The sequence below is a fragment of the Equus asinus genome, chromosome 21 (genome assembly GCF_041296235.1).
Source record: "Equus asinus isolate D_3611 breed Donkey chromosome 21, EquAss-T2T_v2, whole genome shotgun sequence".
Classification (NCBI taxonomy): domain Eukaryota; kingdom Metazoa; phylum Chordata; class Mammalia; order Perissodactyla; family Equidae; genus Equus; species Equus asinus.
The window spans coordinates 51,314,587-51,335,006 of NC_091810.1; the positions used below are offsets into that span (position 1 = coordinate 51,314,587).

Consider the following 20,420-nt stretch of genomic DNA (forward strand, 5'->3'; position numbering starts at 1 on the left):
GTAAGTATGAGAGAGAAGACTCCGGCCCACGCCCTATAAGAAGTTGGAAATGGGACCCCTGCATAAAACTGGCACCCTGACACCCTGAAGGCTTCATCCTTGATGAAGAGGTGAGCTAGAAAAGGTTCCCCCACTGGCATGGAGAAATAACAAGGAAACTTTCCCAGAGATAAGAGGGAACAGGTCCTGTGAGAATTTGCAACCACGCACAGGATTGAGATGCAAATTTATACTGTGTGGTCCAGGAACCAAAAGGCTGAGAAATTAGCATAAAAATCACCCCAAGTCTGTAGAACCAAATAAAAAAATCTACATACTCTTTACCTAGCTACACAGCATTCCCACAAAGCCCTAGTAAACATGAGCTCCAAAGATTAAAACACACGCACATGTGTGTGCATGTGCACATGCCTGCACAGAAACAACTTATCATGTGGAGGTACAATGAAAGCAGGATCAGACTTATAAGAGCTTCAGATAACAAATTACTCGATAAAGATTGTACTGTATATATATGTTTTACATAAAGACAAAAGTAGGAATCAAAAATATGATAAAGGCTATCAAAATAGATCACAGATTTTTTTAAAAGCAGAGTCTCTAGGAATGAAAAAAATGTATTTCTTTTCTTTTTTTGAGAGTTCAGCTTTTTATTGAACATGTTACAAGAGGTTTAGTCAAAAAGACCAAAGCCCATGTCATCATCAGACTCCTCAATTCTTCTTTCTTGGCTTCCACTTTCTTCTCCTCAGCTGGGGCGGCAGTGGTGGAGGGGGCAGGACCTCCTGCTGGTCCAGCACTAGCTCCTAGGGCGGGTCCACCAGCTCCTACACTGCATATGAGGCTGCTGATGTTGACGTTGGCCAGGGCCTTTGCGAACAAGCCTGGCCAGAAAGGTTCAACATTTACACCGGCTGCTTTAATGAGAGCGTTGATTTTATCCTCCATGACCATCACCTCATCGTCCATCAGCAGGATGAGGGCCGGGTAGATGCAGGCAAGCTCCAACTCAGAGGTCATGGTGCTAGTGCTGCCGGGTACGGTGCTAGTCGCTGGGTGAAGTGAGGCCCTCACCCCAATGCAGCCTTAGCTTCCTTGGAAGGACCAAGCACCTTAGCAGCAGCTGAGGAAAGCAAGAAAATGTATTTCTAAAAGTTCAAACGACAGACTAGAAACAGTGAGAGAGAGAGAATGACCTGGATGTTGGATCTGAAAAAATTGCCTGGAATTTTAGCATAGAGGGATGAAGAGGAGAAAATCCGAAAGCATGGATAAGAGACATGGTGGGCAGATTGAGAAGATCGAGTATACGTCTAATCACAGATCCAGAGGAGATAATAGGGAAATCACTCTTGGTAATCTCATCCAGTCTCATGGCTTTAAACATCATCTGTATGCCAACTTTCAGTTTTATCCATCTAGCCTGGACTGCTCTCTTGAGCTCCAAACCTGTATAGCCAACTGCTAACCTGGCATCTCCACTTGAATGTCTTTTAAGACTCCTACAAATCAACATGTTTAAAACTAAGTGCCTAATTGCCCCCCAAATATGCTCCATCCACAGCCTCCTTTATCTCGGCCCAATTGCTCAGGCTAAAGTCCTTAGTTTTGTACTTCACTCTTCTCTTCCTCTCATGTCCCACAGCAAATCTGTCAAGAAATTTAGCAGACGTTGCCTTCCTACTACATTAATAATCTGACCATTTCTCACCACTTCTATTGTCTCTACCCTGATCTAAGCCACTATCATCTCTTGCCTGGATGTTGCGATAGCTTCCTAACTGTGTCCTTGCTTCCTCCCTTGCTCTCATATAGTCAGTCTATTTCCTGAACGGCAGCCTCGTCGATCCTTTTCAAATATGTTAGATCACATCACACCTCTTCTCAAACTCTTAATGGCTCCTGTTTCTCTCAGAGTGAAACCCAAGTCCTTAAAACAGCTCACAAGACCCTACACGATCTTGCCTCCTGAGACTTTACTTTCGTCTCCTGTCCCTTGGGCACTCTGTTCTGGCCACATGGGCCTCCTTACTGTTCTGGCACTGGCTGATCCCTCTCCTGAATTATTCTTCCCCCAGATGTCCAAGTGGCTCACTCCCTCACTTCCTTCGAGCCTTGGCTTAAATGTTATTTTCAGTAGCAGATGCTGTGGTACCTGATCGTAGTCCCTTGTACTTACCATTCCTGCTAACGGCTTCCTACTGAAAGCACCTGCAACCTTCTACATACAGCCTTTCTCAGCCATAGGTAGTGATCTGCTGCTGAGTGGGCCCAAATGCCAGAGAGTTAGCACCTTTAGGAGCAACCCTCAGCCAATGAGTCAGTGGATGAGTACCCCAACCTTCTCTCCCTTGGGTGGGGCAACCCTGAAGCATGTTCTCGACTATTTCTGTTGACTTCCCAATATAAAATACACTCACATATACAAAAATGGAACAAAAAAAAGTTGCTATATTAAGTTAGTGGGATCGTCAATGAAATAATATTCTAAAATATTTAAAGTTGCTTTAATAATGCTATATAAGTTTTAGTAACACATATTATAAAAGTATAATGAAAAAGATAAGATTGAACCAATATAGCACCCAAGATTTCTTTCTAAAATTCTGAGATTCCAGGTAGGACAAAGAGCTCCAGATAATCCTGCCTGTCTTCCGTGATCTTTAATCTGAAGGGCTCAGACAGCTCTGTTGCTATTTCCTCTGGCATTGCATGGAGGTTTGAATCCATTTGCCCCACCAACAGCTGGGCCCAGGGAGTCTCACTCTGAACTTGACTGTTGATCAGTGGGTTGCAGTTTTCTGAGGTGATACGACATAGGGATAGAGCACAGATGTTGGACCGAGACATCTGAGTTTAAATCAGGCCTCCATATCTTACTGGCATTGGACCTTGGGCAAGTTGTCCAAAGTCCCTGCATTCCTTTCCTTATGTGTAAAATGATAGTAATCCTGGGGCTCTGTGAAATGAAGGAATCAATGTATATCTAGTTCAAAGCAGGGCCTCAACCAACTGAAACTTCCATGACAGTAACAATAAGTATAATAATACTAAAGATAGGAATGTGCCCAGCATTACTTCTGATGGATGGTGAGCAGACACATACACCAACCAATGTTAGTCTCCCTTTCCACTCTCCAAAATGGATTTTGCATTTGAAAAAGAAGTGATAGACTGGCATTATCTTTCTCCAATTAATCCTGACTGTGATGGCTTTTTAAGACCAAACCAAAAGTTAACAGTAGATGTAGCTGCTAAAAATATACCCAGTGCCATCCTGGGCTGTGCTACTGGAGGTTAAGTGTCTTGGGTCAGGGAAGTCATACTTCCACTGTACACCACATCTGCCAGGCTATACTTGGAACTTCATGTCAAGGGCTGGAAGCCATGCTTTAAGTGGACAGACTCCCTGGGGAGGGTGACTGGCATCACGAGAGGCTCTGAAACCTCTGTCAGGCAAGGAATAATTACAGAAACTAGTGGCATTCAATCTGAGAAGAGAAGTCCAAAGGGGGCAGATTTCTGTCATGTTGGGAAGAAAAAATGGGCCGAGAGTTTTCCAACCCTGGGATGGATGGTCTTGGTGCAAACTGGGTTCCCAGTCGCTGGAGGATGCAATCAGTGTCTGGGCAGCCCCAGTCAAGGTCCATGTGAGAGAAATCCTCAAACCAGGAATAAAGTCTTGAAGGCCTCTCGGTTCCTTCTAAATCTAAATTCTGTGATTCTATAAAAGCAATTGTGGAAAAGTTATTTAATATATCAGTTGAAAATTACATCATATACATAGATATTCACACATATATATGAATGAAAAAGACTAAAATGTCAGAGTGGTTGTTTCTAGGACCAGACCTGGTGGCCTAGTGGTTAAGTTCTGTTCACTCCACTTCCTCAGCCTGGGTTCGGTTTCCAAGTGCAGACCTACCCCACTTGTCTGTTAGCATCATGCTGTGGCAGTGACAAACATTAAAAAAAAAAAAAAGAGGAAGATTGGCAATGAATGTTGGCTCAGGGCTAATCTTCCTCAGCCAAACAACAAAAAAAAACAACAAAGTGGTTGTTTTTGGGTGAGGCTGGATGTGATTTTTTCCCCTTTAAATTATTTTATTTATTTTCTCTATTAAATATGAATTGCTTTTATTAACAAAAGTAACATTTAATTTATAAAGAATATTTTTATTAAGAAAAACAACCTATCTATGAGCAGATGAAAGACATTTCTACCGGCTCAGCTTTCCAACAATAAAGGGAGAGGCACCCTATTTGTGGAAATCTATCAGCAAAGGCTGGAAGAAAGAAGAGGGAGCCTTGCAGGTATGGAAGAGACTTACCTCGAGGGCCGGCCATGATTGTGTGATTCGATAGCCAAATGGCTTGTAAGAAACTGATTTCTAAACCCAGGTGGGATTTTCCTGCTACAAGCTTCTTGAAGGAGAATCTGCTCTGTCCAGAATAGCTGTAAAAAGCATTAGGAGGCTGAAGTTGACTGGATGTGGAATAGACAAATATTGTTCTTAAATTTGGGAATGATGGCAAGGGCAGAGATGGCAAGGGTGGAAGGATCCTTCTTTGCTATAGGGCTGTGGCCTGGCCTTCTCCTGCAGAAGGGGAGAGGGCCTGAAGGAGGGACCTAGAAAGCTCCCAAAAGGCTGGGAGCATGAAGAATGTGGGCCTGTATGTGGCCAGGTACATGAAACAGGAACACAGCATCTGAGAATCCCATACAAGTCCAGGTGCCACCACTCAGAGTCTGTGACCTTGGGTGCCCTTACTTGTCCGAGGTTCAGTCTCTGCCTCTGTAAAATGGGGGCAGCAGCTATTACAGCCCTCCCCACAACAGGGATGCCAAAAGAATCATGGGAGATAATGTCTATGAAGACTGCAACGTGAAGCCTTCCATAAATATCTGTTATTATTCCTGTTCCCTTAGAATGGCAGAAAGTCCTATTAGGTAAGAATCTCTTCTGTTTGGGTTAGAGCCATGGAAAAGAAAGAATTGGGAGTTTTGACACGTCGTAAAGCATTAAAAAGTCCCAGAACTGTAGAAGAACAAAGTGGCAGTGGAAGCAGCAGCAGCAATAGTGTCCAATCCAAGAAAGATTTTGGACCTTAAACTTGATGTTACTCAAGACTGACATGAAACCAAGCTCTGCTAAATCACCAACGGATGACTGGATGTTAGTGAGAGTGACACCGAACGGTACTTAGGTGTTTCCATTTCTTCAAATCTTCCTCTAAGTTTTGTTACCATCTGTTTGAATATTCTAATATCAGCAAAGATGTATAATGAGCTCCTGTTATAGGGCTTGTGGCCTTCTACCAATGCCACTCTTTTGAAAAGCTCCAGAAGTGGAAGATGGATTGAGAGCTCTTCCCTTGTTGGTCAGCAATGCTGTGATCCTCGGGGCCTGTGATTCTAGGTCAGTTCCTCCTGCCACATATACACAAATGAGCTATAAATAAGGCAAACCAAGAATCCAAGGGCAAAGAGGATAAGATTATTACTTCAAACCTTATTTTAAGATTGGACTGTAAATAAACTGAAAAAGAAAAAACATATTATGTACATGTGAAAAAATATTAGCCAGTAAAGAAAAAGGAAGGTGCATTTTTGAGATCTGGCACTGCTGTTCTTATCCTTGGCTGCATATTATAATCACCTAAAGTGCTTTTATAAAAACATGATGCCTAGGCCACATGCTAGACCAATTAAGTCAGAGCCTCTGGGAGCTGGGCATCAGTATTTTTTAAAGCTCCCCAAGTGATTCTAATGTGTACACTGAGTTGAGGTTCTCCTGGTAGAAGGAGACCTGGACATTTATTTGTTTTTCACCTTTGGTATGCTCTTGTTTACCTGATAAATATAGGGATAAATTGTTGATTAATCTTAATTAGCAACTATTTGATATCACATACTGTCTGGGAAACAAGCACAGAAGCTTCTCTACTGATTAACTTTCCATTCACAAACTTCCATAGTTTCTGATTATAAAAATCTGAATATTCAAGGGTAGTTCCTGGGCACTTGTATGTTTTATATGCTCCATAGGTGATTCTGCTTTGCAGCAAGATTGAGCGACATCATGACAGGTGCTCAATGAACATTTAAATAGGTGGGTGTGGGTGAATGGATGGATGGATGGACGGAAGGGTTGGGTGCATGGTGGGGATAGATCAGGGATTCTCAACCTTAGCACTATTGACATTTTAGGTCAGATAATTCTTTGTTGTCAGGGACTGTCCTGTATGTTTTAGAACGTTTAGCACCATCTCTGGCCTTTACCCACTTGATGCCAGTAGTATCCTCCCAGTTACAACAGCCAAAATGTCTCCAGACATTTCCAAATGTTCCCTGGGGGCAAAATCGTCCCTGCTTAACAGTCACTGGGGTAGATTAATGAATGGGCAGATGAATGGATGGATGGATGGACAGATGGTTGGATAAAAGGATGGGTGGATGGTTGAGTAAATGGGAGATTGGTGAATGAATGGATGGATGGGTGGTGAGCGGGTAGGTGAGTGGAAGGATTCAAATAGATGGGTGGGTGGAAGGATGAATGAATGAATGAATGCCTCATAAACCTAACTGAATGCCTTTGTTCCTTAGGTTTTTACTCTGAGGACATTCTTTGCTCTTTGTCCATATAATAGCATAGCACAGAGAGTAAATATTTGGCACACAAAGTAGTTGGAAGAATACAGAAGGGCTGAATTTGAAATTTCAGACACTGATATCATTCTCCAAGATAAAACTGAATTCTAAAGTCTAACCTAGGACAAAGAATTGGTAAACATAGCTGACGTAAAGTAAAATTGGTGATGGCTAAAAGTGTATATGGTAAACTGTTAATGACTGAAAATAGACGAAAGAATCAAATCCTCATCACAACATCAGGATAGAAAAATGTAACCTGAGGAAACTGAGGATTTAATAGAGATAAGGCCACAAAATAAAATTCACATTGACAAAAGCTGTAATCAGGTACATTTGGTACAAAAAATTTTCAAAGATTCAAATATTTTCTAAATAAAACGTACTATAAAAATAACCTCAATAAAAGAATTTAAAAATTTTGTTTCTTTTTTCAAATTATTATTTTTCAAAATGCACTTGAAATAAAAAAATAGCTTTAGTGGTAATATGTAGAAAACTTATGTATTAAACTGGTTTAATGGAGTCTGCATAGGAAAATATTTTCTCAATTAAACTTATCATTGTTGGTATGATTCTCGTTAAAATATTTGTATTTTCAGAGTCTAAACATCCAGCTGTTAAAAAAAAATAATGGGATCAAGTTTCTCTGGATAAAATCCTTCTGTTGTCTAGATGTTGGGCCTGATGTTCCGAAACAGACAGCTGACGGAAGTTTTTGTCGGTCACTATTGTTCCAATTGCTTAGGTATTTTTTAAAGTGAAAATATAGCTCATAAAGATTTATAAAAGAAAGATAGCCAGTGTGGTTTTCCCACAGCATGGGGAATAATTGTGAAAGACTTTGAAATGGACCAAAATATCACTGAGTGTATTCAACTGATGTCTAGCTGGCCCTTCCCAGTAATGGCATTCTAAAGACATTCTAACCTTTCATTGTCTTTGAGCTGTTTTACAGCTCTATAGATTGTAGATAATGATATAAATGCAAACGAACTTGTACACAGACATGAAAATTATGCTCCCACAATCCCCTCCTGAAAAAAACCAGTTTTACATCTATTTGTAAATTCATTTCAGTGTTCCTGATCTATATAAGTGTGGTACTTTAAATTCTCCTTTGAACTGGTTGTAACACCTTACTGGTGCCCTCATTAGTGAGTTAAATAAAATCTTTTATACATGTTCATTTTATATCTGTATGACAGTCATGATTATAACTTCTCTGAAAAATTCTCCTTTAACAATAGATAGATGGACATTCTTCTTCAGTGTTGGAGAGAGAATCAACTGGCTCATGTTTTCTAGAGGAAGATTAGGTAGTGTATCTCCAGATCCTCAAAAATGTATAGATTTGTACATACATTATACATTAGTACATAGTTTTTGGATAAAAATTTGGCAATACCTTTAAAATTTGTAATGCATATACCAGAGGTGTATCATTGTAGGGGAAGGGGAAACTCCCTCCTCTAACCCTTTTACATTCTTATGGCTGGACTAGTAATAAAATTGACACAAGACCAGATTAACAGGAGAAAAACCAATTTAATACGTATGTATGGGAGATCATAAACTGACACTCTGAGAGTGAACAAAACAGGCAGTTTGTATATCTTTTTGCGCAAATAAATTTGTGAGGATTTGACAGGACAAAGAAATTTAGGTTTGGGGTACATAATCAGTGAGGAATTTGAGCAGAGTTTAGGCTTGAGGTAGTAAATAAAAGTAACAAAGTTTGTTTACACAGGCTTCTGAGCCCTGAGTTCCCTAGCTCTGGTGATATGGATGTCTCTATCACCTGTGTAGGGAGGGTACCTTTCATATGGGAGATTTATTTTCTGCTTTCAGGGGGAACAGAGAGAATAGGGTCAAAACTTTAAGTCAAAATGAGTAACTTTAATTCAAAATAATCAATATGCCATTGTGAGATATTTGGGGGCAGCCTTCCCCGGGCTCCCAACAATATAAACACATTTTGTTTCAATGCAAATTTTAATTAATATTACTGTATTTAAAAATTATTATTATTAGTATATGATTATTTCTTATAAATAATAATAATAATAATTTTATTTTAGTAGCCAAGTTTTAAAGTTTAACATTTTAATACTTATGGGCACCATAATTTCCAAACACCATTGGCTGCTTGATTGTTGTGTGCACTTCTGAGATACTAAAAAGACATTCACTTTCAGCAAAGCTGAGTAAAGGAGCCAGGTTTATTTCCACAGGTTCTGCAGTAAAAGGTTCAGTTGACAGTGATGTCACTTAATTTTTAAAATTTCATTCATCTCTAACAGTAACTGGGTAAAGATTATCTCTTCTTCAAGGCCTGGACTTGAGGTTAGGGTGATGACACAATTTCATTGAAGGAAACACAGAAAGTGGAGTTTTACTTTACTTGAAAAAGAAACTCACTGAATATCAGATGTAACATTGCTACTTTCACTTCTATATTTTTACTTCTCATAGTTTCCCGTTATACCATCCTTTGACCTTGGACCTAGAACAGGGGCTCTGGAGCAGTGTAACTGGTGTTCTAGGTAACAAAATTGTATTTGAAAATCTATATGGTACTCGCTTCCATTACACACACACCAACTTAGCATCTTCTGTGGAGTGGAAATATAGGAGAAGCTTTTTTGTTGTTGTTGAGGAAGATTAGCCCTGAACTAACATCTGTGCCAGTCTTCCTGTATTTTGTACATGGGTTACCACCACAGCATGGCTGATGAGTGGTGTAGGTCTGCTCCTGGGATCCAAACCCACAAACCTGGGCTGCTGAAGCAGAATGTGCCGAACTTAACCACTATGCCACAGGGCTGCCTCCAATAGGGGAATCCTTACAGCAGGTATCATAGAAGGCATACTAGCACTCTCAATGTTGCTTTTATTGAGTATACACTCTTCAAAAGACCACCTGAAAACCTACTCATCAAAGCTAAATTTATTAAACTTACTGCATTAAGGCCAATTTGACAAAGTCATAATAATTTCTCAGAAGGGGAAAATCAGAGGAGGCTATTCATAAGGCTTTAGGGCCTAAACTGGGTGATTCTAAGGAGGGTCTTGCAAAGGAGGAAACTGACAGATTAGGCGGTGTTAATAATAATTTTGGATTGGTAGGCACAATGAAGCAACTGTCTTTAAGCAAGTCTTGATGAGTAAGCTGCTAGTTTTGATAAGTAAGCTCTTTTTGTTAGTTCATAGTCTTCTAGGATCAACTATTTCTTAGAGGAAAATAGCTAAGTTATTTTTTGCTTGTTCTTAGTATTATTTAATACAACAAGAAGAGTGTATGCCTGTCCCAGAGGCAGGAAATTAAATTGGTTTTAGTTCTGTTTATCAGGTTTCTGCAAGCTATTTTTGTTGTAAGCAACCATTGGTTGTTAGTAAATCCTGCTATGCTGATATTATTATTGAAAAATAGAGTGATAAAGTTTCTTGTTGTCATTGTACTTAACACCTAATGGCTGTCATTTCATCTTGCTTGAGGAACTTTTATAAGCATGACAAGGCATTTTCCAAATCTCTGACAGATCAGGTAATGTCTTTGCCTGAAGAAGAATGATGAAAGCAGCCCAGTCTCTACCTTTGACCAGTAATTCTGTTATATCCTGCTGCACTAATGGGACTGAACAAACATCTGATGGGTGTAAAAACATCGAATGGCTTTGATTCCAAAACCACTCATGGTCTTTACCATTTGTGTTCCATTGTTAAGGACACTCATCAAGCATTTTCCTTACTGATTTTTTATCCCATAAGTATTTACTTAACCAGATTCACTGTGTTGTTAAACCCAGAAATCCCTTGATGGCTGTGTTAGTTTTCTATTGCTTCTATCACAAATCACCACAACCTCAGTAGCTTGAAACAATACAAATTTATTATTTAACAGTTTGAAGTCTGACATGGGGCTAAAATCAAGGTGACAATAGGAGAGAATCCATTTCCATGGCCTTTTCCAGCTTCTAGAGGCTGCCTACATTCCTTGGCTCCTGGCCCCTTTCTTCCATCTCCAAAGCCATCACTCTGACCATTCCATAGTCACGTCTCTCTCTGACTCTCCTTTTCAACTTCTTTCTTTCACTTTTAAGGATGCTTGTGATTACATTGTTCCCACTTGGATAATCCAAGATAATCTCTCTATTTTAAAATCAGCTGATTAGCAGACCCAATGACACTCATAAACTGAAAGTGAAGGGTTGGAAAAAGATATTCTATGCAAATGGCAATGAAAAGAAAGCTGAGGTAGCAATACTTTTATCAGACAAAATAGACTTTAAAACAAAAACTGTAGTAAATGACAAAAAAACAGCACCACATAATGATAAAGGGAACAATACAACAAGAGGATATAACAATTGTAAACATTTATGCACCTCACATAGGAGTGCTTAAATATATAAAGCAATTATTAACAGACATAAAAGGAGAAATAGACAGTAACATGATAATAGTAGGGGACTTTAACACTCCACTTACCAATGGATAGATCTTCCAAACAATCAATAAGGAAACATTGGCCTTAAATAACACAACAGACCACATGGACTTAGTAGATATATACAGAACATTCCATCCAAAAACTGCAGAATACGCATTCTTTTCAAATGCACATTGAACATTCTCCAAGATAGATCACATATTAGGGCACAAAACAAGTCTCAATAAATTTAAGAAGACTGAAACAATACCAAGCATCTTTTCTGACCACAATGGTATGAAACTAAAAATTGACTACAGGAAGAAAATTGGACAAGCCACAAACATGTGGAGATTAAACAAAATGCTACTGAACAACTATTGGGTCAATGAAGAATTCCAAAAATACTTGGAGGCAAATGAAAATGAAAATACGACATGCCAAAATTTATAGAATACAGCAAAAGCAGTTCTAAGAAGGAAGTTTATAGCAATACAGGCCTTACCTCAACAAACAAAAATCTCAACTAAACAATCTAACAGTGCACCTAAAGGAATTAGAAAAAGGAGAACAAAAAAAGCCCAAAATCAGTAGGAGGAAGGAAATAAAAATTAGAGCACAGATAAATGAAACAAGAGACTAAAAAACAATAGAAAACTATCAATGAAACTAACAGCTGGTTCTTTGAAAAGATAAACAACACTGACAAACCCTTAACCAGACTCACCAAGAAAAAAAGAGAGAAGGCTCAAATAAATAAAATCATAAATGAAAGAGGAGAAATTACAACAGATACCTTAGAAATACAAAAGATTATAAGAGAATACTATGAAAAGCTATATGCCAATAAATTGGATAATCTAGAAGAAATGGATAAATTCTTAGAATAACACAACTTTCTCAAACTGAATCAAGAAGGAATAGAGAATTTGAATAGACCAATCACCAGTAAGCAGATCAAAGAAGTAACCAAAAACTTCTCAAAAAATAAAAGTCCAGGACCAGACAGCTTCCCTGGTGAATTCTACGAAACATTCAAAGAAGACTTAATACCTATCCTTTCAAACTGTTCCAAAAAATTGAAGAGGAGGGGAAGCTTTCCAACTCACTATGAGGCCAACATTACCCTGATACCAAAATCAGACAAGGACAACAGAAAAAAAGGAAATTTCAGGCCAATATCACTGATGAACATTGATGCAAAAATCCTCAACAAAATAACTAGCAAATTGAATACAATAATACATTGAAAAGACCATATACCATGATCAAGTGGGATTTATTCCAGCAATGCAGGGATGGTTCAACATCCACAAATCAGTCAACGTGATATACCATATTAACAGAATGAAGACTAAAAATCACATGATCATCTCAATAGATGCAGAGAAAGCATTTGACAAGATACAGCATCCATTCATGATAAAAACTCAATAAAATGGGTAAAGAAGGAAAAGACCTAAACAGATTAAGGCTGTATATGACAAACCCACAGCTAATATCATACTCAATGGAGAAAAACTGAAAGCTATCCCTCTAAGAACAGGAACCAAACAAAGATGCCCACTTTTGCCACTCTTATTTACAATAGCATTGAGAATCTTAGCCACAGCAATCAGGCAAAAAAAGAAATAAAAGGGATCCAAATTGGAAAGGAAGAAGTGAAACTGTCGCTATTTGCAGATGACATGATTTTATATATAGAAAACCCTAAAGAATCCACCAAAAAACCTTTAGAAATAATAAATGAATATGGTAAAGTTGCAGGATATAAAATCAACATACAAAAATCCGTGGCATTTCTAGACACTAACAATGAAGTAGCAGAAAGAGAAATTAGGAATACAATCCCATTTACAATGGCAGCAAAAAGAAGAGAATATCTAGGAATAAATTTAACCAAAGAGGTGAAAGAACTATACACTGAAAACTATAAAACATTGTTGAAAGAAACTGAAGAAGACACAAAGAAATGGAAAGATAGTCTGTGCCCTTTGATTGGAAGAATTGACATAATTAAAATGTGCATACTTCCTAAAGCAATCTACAGATTCAACTCAATCCCTATCAAAGTTCCAATGATATTTTTCACATATAGGACAAAGAATCCTAAAATTTATATGGAAAAACAAAATACCCCAAATAGCCAAAGGAATCCTGAGAAAAAAGAACAAATCTGGAGGCATCACACTCCCCAACTTCAAAATATACTACAAAGCTATAGTAATCAAAACTGCATGGTACTGGCACAAAAACAGACACAGAGATCAGTGGAACAGAATCAAGAACCCAGAAATAAACCCATACATCTAGGGAGAGCTAATTTTTGACAAGGGAGCCAAGAACATACAATGGAGAAAGGAAAGTCTCTTCAGTAAATGGTGTTGGGAAAACTGGACAGCCACATGCAAAAGAATGACAGTAGACCATTATCTTATACCACAGTCAAAAATTAACTCAAAATGGATTAAAGATTTGAATGTGAGACCTGAAGCCATAAAACTTCTAGAAGAAAACATAGACAGTATGCTCTTTGACATCCGTCTTAGCAGCATATTTTCAAGTACCATGTCTGACTGGGCAAGGGAAACGATAGAAAAAATAAACCAGTGGGACTACATCAAACTAAAAACCTTCTGCACAGCAAAGTAAACCATCAACAAAACAAAAAGACAACCTAATAATTTGGAGAAGATATTTGCAAACCATATCTGATAAGGGGTTAATATTCAAAATATATGAAGAACTCATATGTCTCAACAACAAAAAAACAAACAACCCAATTAAAAGATGAGCAAAAGATCTGAACAGACATTTCTACAGAGAAGATATACAGATGGCCAACAGGTACATGAAAAGATGTTCAATATCATTAATTATTAGGGAATTTCAAATCAAAACTACAATGAGATATCACCTCACACTGATCAGAATGGCTGTAATTAACAAGACAGGAAATAAGTGTTGGAGAGGATGTGGAGAAAAGGGAACTCTCATACACTGCTGGTGGGAATGCAAACTGGTGCAGCCACTAGGGAAAACAGTACAGAGATTCCTTAAAAAATTGAGAATAGAGTACCATTTGATCCAGCTATTCCACTGCTGGGTATTTACCCAAAGAACATGAAAACATGAATGCGTAAAGATACATGCACTCCTATGTTCATCGCAGCCTTATTCACAATAGCCAAGACTTGGAAACAACCTAGGTGCCCATCAAGGGATGATTGGATAAAGAGGATGTGGTATATACACACAATGGAATACTACTCAGCCATAAAAATAGATGAAATCTTGCCATTTGCAACAACATGGATGGACCTTGAGGGTATTATGCTAAGCAAAACAAATCAGAGAAAGAAAGTCAAGTACCATATGATCTCACTCATAAATAGAAGATAAAAACAACAACAGACAAACACATAGATACAGAGATTAGATTGGTGGTTACCAGAGGAGAAGTGGGGAGGGAGCAAGGTGGAAGGGGTGACCAGGCACATGTGTATGGTGATAGATGGTAATTAGTCTTTGGGTGATGAACATGATGTAGTCTACACAGAAATCAAAATATAATGATGTACACCTGAAATGTATATAATGTTATAAACCAATGGTACCTCCATTAAAAAAATAGAATTAAAAAAATAAAAAAAATAAAATCAGTCGATTAGCAAACTTGATTATATCTGCAACCTTAATTCCCCTTTGCCATGTAACCTAACATATTCACAGGTTCCAGGTGTTAGGACATGGATATCTTTGTGGAGAGAGGCTTTATTCTACCTACCAGAGTCATCAAGTAAAGCAGAAGTTTGGTTGACTACATGGATTTGCTGATGTCCAAGGCTACCATGTGATCACTGATGACAAGGTCAGGGAAGTCAGAAGTGATTATGAGGCAGACATTTTGCTATTTGGCTAAAGCCAAACTCAAATGCCAGATTTTGGTAGAATACCAAGGATGGGACTGAACTTCGGTATATTCCTAACACCATTTGACCCAGCAATCCACTTCCAGAAATGTATCCTACAGAAGTACTCACGCAACTATGCAAAGTTATACAAACAAGAATGTTTACTGCCACATGATTTATAAGAGAAAAACTGTGGACAACTTAAATGTTATTACAGATTATTGTCACAAAATACAGCACAACTTTATTGTGGAATACTTTGCATCTTAAGTAAAATGAGGTAAACCTATAATTATAGGTTAGGAGGATGTTCATGACATATTGCAGTTTTTAGAAAAGAGCAAGCTGTGGAAGAGTACGCATAGGATGATGCCATCTTACCTCTTACAAATATGTATGTACACAAATGTGTGTGAATGTGCAGAGAAAATGGGCTAGAAGGATATATACCCGTTAGGAATACAAACTTCTGTGTTGTCTGAATTTTTACAATGAGCATGCATCACTTTTGTTTATCCCTTGATCTAGAAATTCTAACTCTAGGAATTTACTAAGGAAAACATTATGGTGATGAACAGAGGTTTATCTGCAAGGATATGTACCATTGTTTATATAAAAGTGAACAGCCATTAGCACTCATATTGAAGAGGGGATTGATTAAAATGAGTTGTGCATTTATACCATGGAAGAGTATACAGACATGAAAATAAGATAAAGTATACTATTAAATGAAAATATTATAAAACATTATGTATAATGTGTTCCATTTCACTCAAATACATGTGCACATACAAATAAAAATATTATTATGTAAATACCATCAGTAGCTATCTCTGTAGGATGGTATGATGGGTGATTTTTACTTTCTTTTTTATGATTTTTTGGAAAAGGAAGGAAAGAAGTGAGGTGAGGCTCTAGTTCCACACTTTCCTCAGGGTTGAACTTCAGAGAATAATGCGTACATTAAGGACTCACAGTTTTGGGGTGGGGTGATAAATCTCACAGTAGGCATCTTGTCCTAGATTCCCTGGAGCAGCTATTTAGAGAGACTGTGCAGCACTCAGTAATCATGCTGAAAGCATTCTGGCCCACCAACACGTCCCCTTCCACTTAGTGCCACTGCCAACATGGTGCTACATCCAACACAGCTGCTGCCAACATGGTACTCTATCCAACACTGAATTGCTCCAACATGATGCTACCACCAACATAGTGCTGTATCCAAAGTACTACCACACAATGGTCCTCTATCCAATGGTACTGTATCCAATGGTGCTACATTCAACATGACACCAGAACCAACATGGCACCTCAGCTGTAGAGTACCTGTGGCTGAGGCAGGTTCTCAGGCAGTGGAACCTGAGATCAACTTCACTGGCCAGCCTGCCTCAGTAAGGTGCCAGAACAGAGGCAGAATCCAAGTGGGATGAATACATTATCAAGCAAGGATTTATCCACTCTACTACATTTAGGCTTCCTTACTCAGGATCCCAGGAAAGAGAGGTAAAGGAGAGAGGAAAACCCCTGAGAAGGGGGAAAATGCTGAAATACAGAAGCAGAATTTTACACACATTTGATTTACGGTGGTTGAGTTTATACCCACTACTTTTCACTTTGCATTAGCCTTGGCTGATTTTTTCCCTAAGAGAGGAGGTGTCAAAGCAATAAAGCTTATCAACAGCAACAGGTCCTTGGACCTGCATTCTGCAGATTTGTTCACTACTCTGGGAGCTTATTACCTTGACCTTTCTTGGATTTACCCCCTGGAGAGATGTTTTAGGGTCTCTTTGGCAGCCTTTCACCAAATAGGTTTTTCTATAACCAACCTTCTCTTTTATAACTTAAGGTCTTTGCCCTTTGGAAGTCCTTTTATTTACTAATTAATTTGCAAGGAACACTTTAGTTTACTCATTAACAATGATCACTGCTCTCAACATACACTGCATATTTTTACTGTACAACTCATATTTTAACCACTTTGAAGAAAAAAATTTAAGGAAAAAGAATTCTCATATTTCTCCTACTTACGTCAAATTTCTCCAATTCAGCTCTAAACTCAAATATACTCTGACTTATTGAAATCAATGTTCTAGTTTTTGCATTTAAGATGCTATTGTACACGTTTTCACATTGTTTGTCTTCAACGTTGCCATTTCTGTTGACAGCTTGGTATTCATCACATTGATAAATTAGCATCTCTTGAGCCATTTCCCAAACCTAAGAGTTTAGATAGTCTTTAACACTTTAAAAAGTGTTCTGGGGTAGTCTCAATAGAGGAACTCAAACAAGATCACAAAGTGATTATAGATCTTCAAACAAAGAACTTCTAAAGAGAAAAATCAAATTTTGGCTAACTATTAAAAAAAATTAAAAGATCTGTCTTGTTGATTTTCTTTTTTAAAGATTGGCACCTGAGCTAACAACTGTTGCCAATCTACTTTATTTTTTTCCATCTGCTTTTTCTCCCCAAATCCCCCCAGTACATAGCCATATATTTTAGTTGTGGGTCCTTCTAGTTGTGGCATGTGGAACGGCGCCTCAACGTGGCCTGATGAGTGGTGCCATGTCCACGCCCAGGATCCGAACCAGCAAAACCCTCGGCTGCCCCAGTGGAGCGCCCGAACTTAACCACTCGGCCACGGGGCCCGCCCCTGTCTTGTTGATTTTAACGTCAAATTAACATAAAAACTAGCGTGCGTGCAAACTAGGCATAAATAACAAAAGCAACAGTGTACAGTTTTTCTATGAAAGCCATGTATAAATTAAGAAGAAAAGGTATTATTGTTATTATTAAATATTTATTAAAAAGTCACAGGCCTTCCCTTTTCTGGCAGCCTAAGGGACTTCTTCGATTCCTCTCAGATTTGGTAGAGTGAAGAGGCAACATCACTTCACCAGCTCCACTGTGACCAAGATGGGTGGTCTTCAAGCCAGGATCTGCATTCCCCTAGGGGTATGAGAAGGCCTTCCCCGGGGCTTTGATACAAATTTCCAGGTCCTCATTGTCCCTGAATTCTTTTTTCTAACCTTAATCAGCCTGAGTCCAGGCCTGGTCACCAATAGCCCTTCATCCTTTTACAAGAGAAAGGCACATCTCTTACCCTTCTCTCCTCTTGGGGGAGGGCTTCCTGTCTCAGGCTCATTTCCCGTAAGAGTGAAGATAAGTTAGGGCAAGGGCACTCTGCTCCAATCTCTGAATTCAGATAAATGATAGAGTAGGGCAATGGGAGTAATGGTAATCTTTATTCAACAACTTGGCCTCTTCCATCCCCTGACTATTGCCCAAGAATGCCTAGCTGTTGTTAGAGAAACACCTAAGAGCAGAACAAAGAAAGCGTGGGTAAGAAATTCGGTCCTGAATGACAAAAATGTCTTTCTATATCTATTTAATGGAAGCAAGTCTTTAAATGCTTGTGCAGTTATTGACAGTGATTCTTTTAAATATATCTGGAATGTTTTAATGGGACCACTAAATATTGCCAGATATATTGGATAAAACTCCCAGATAAAACTTTTACGTGATTAATTTTAGATCTGTTGTGCATTACTTGATAAGGTAGTTAAAAATCATTTTTATCAAATCATATCATAAAATATTTATTACCACAGTAAATCCATATTTATCTTAAAAATTGTTAAATTATCTATCTTCTATTGCCAAAAATATAAAATTGCATGCTAGTTTCTAGATCAATTAGTTTTTAGCAGTAAATCCTTTCTCTTTCAACAAATAGGAAAAGATTTCCTAATGAAAATAACACAGTTGTTTATTGTTTTTATACTTGATTTTTATTTAATCATTTTGAAAAGGCAAACACCAGAATTTGAATCACATCCACATACACACATACATTTTACTGCGGGAAACCATGCATTTATCACACTCCTTGCTTCATAAATAACGTATAATAGCTACACATTACATTGCATTATTACAAATTAAGTAGTAAGAAACAACGTATTGATGTATTATCTTGTTTTTAATAAAATATAAAATGGATAGCTACAACCATATTAGATCTACATCATTTCAAACTAGACTTGATAGATTTTACAATCTGATTTATAAGATTTATTTATTTCCTAGTGGTTACTATCATGTTCCTTGAAATACATATTTGATGTAAAAAATCAGCTCAGACTTTTTCTGACAATAGGTAATCCTGATTTGACTTAATGACAGACAAGAAAGGTGATAACAACAGGATTACATAGCTGACATTTTCCATCTCTTAAATGAGCTAAAGTTACAGTTCCAAGGTTGTGAAGAAAATACGTTTATAGTACATGTTGTATTTTTAAAAATAACAAATTAACTTCTTCAAATAACTAAACAATGAATTACCATATGGTCCAGCAATTCCACTTCTGGGTACATAGCCTAAAGAATTAGAATCAGGGATTCAAACAGATATTTGTACACCAATGTTCATAGGAGCATTATTCACAATAGCCAAAGAGTGGAAACAGCCCAAATGTCCATGGATGGATGAATGGATAAGCAAAATATGGTATGGGATATTATTCAGCCTTAAAAAGGAATGAAGTTCTGATACATGCTACAAGTAAACAAACCTTGAACACATTATGCTAAGTGAAATTAGCCAGACACAAAAGGACAGATATTGTATGATTCCACTTATGTGAGGTACATTTAATAGGTAAATTCATAGTGACAGAAAGTAGAATAGTGGTTACCAGGGGCTGGGGGAGGGGGAAGTGGGAAGTTATTGTTTATTGGATACAGCGTTTCGGTTTGAAAAGAAGAAAAAGTCCTAGAGAAGGATAGTGGTGATGGTTGTTCAACAATGTGAATGTACTTAATGCCACTGAACTGTACACCTAAAAATGGTTAAAATGGTAACTTTTATATTATATATATATATATATATCTCAGCATAATAAATAAGCAATTAGCAAAAATGTATTGAAATTAACAATAGTTTTATTTTCCCAACCCTTTCTGAGTATATCAGGTTAAGTGAAAGAGTAACAGGATAATTCATAGTCTTTCCTAAGTCTTGGTAAAGCTTTTTGGCATGTTTCCCAGAAATGGAGAGAGCAGATGACTCAACTCTGGTGCTGGCTCTTATCAAGATTCTCGATCAGCATCCACTGCTACCTCCTTCCCTCCAAATTATCTATGAGGATCTACAAGGGAAAAACATCAAGATGCAAGAGAAAATTCTGGGAAGATGAGGGTTGGTTGGTCAGATCTTTTTGAACAATGGTGGCTAAGGAGGGAGGCAGGGACTGACTACCTTGGTCAATCACTCTCCACCCCATCCCCAAGCCCCAAAGACTGGGATTTACAACCTAAGAATCACCTCCCTCTAAGGCTTCTTCTCTCTAGGAGCAAAGGTGAAGCTCTGACCTGGGAAGCTGTTTAGTGGGATAAGGACCATGGTTTACTTGTGTTAGA

General features: G+C 38.1%; 1 pseudogene; it reads right to left on the minus strand.

The window, feature by feature from the left end:
- Positions 1-536: 536 nt before the first annotated feature.
- LOC123279678 (large ribosomal subunit protein P1 pseudogene) overlaps positions 537-20,420 on the minus strand; it is a 50,702-nt pseudogene continuing 30,818 nt past the window's right edge.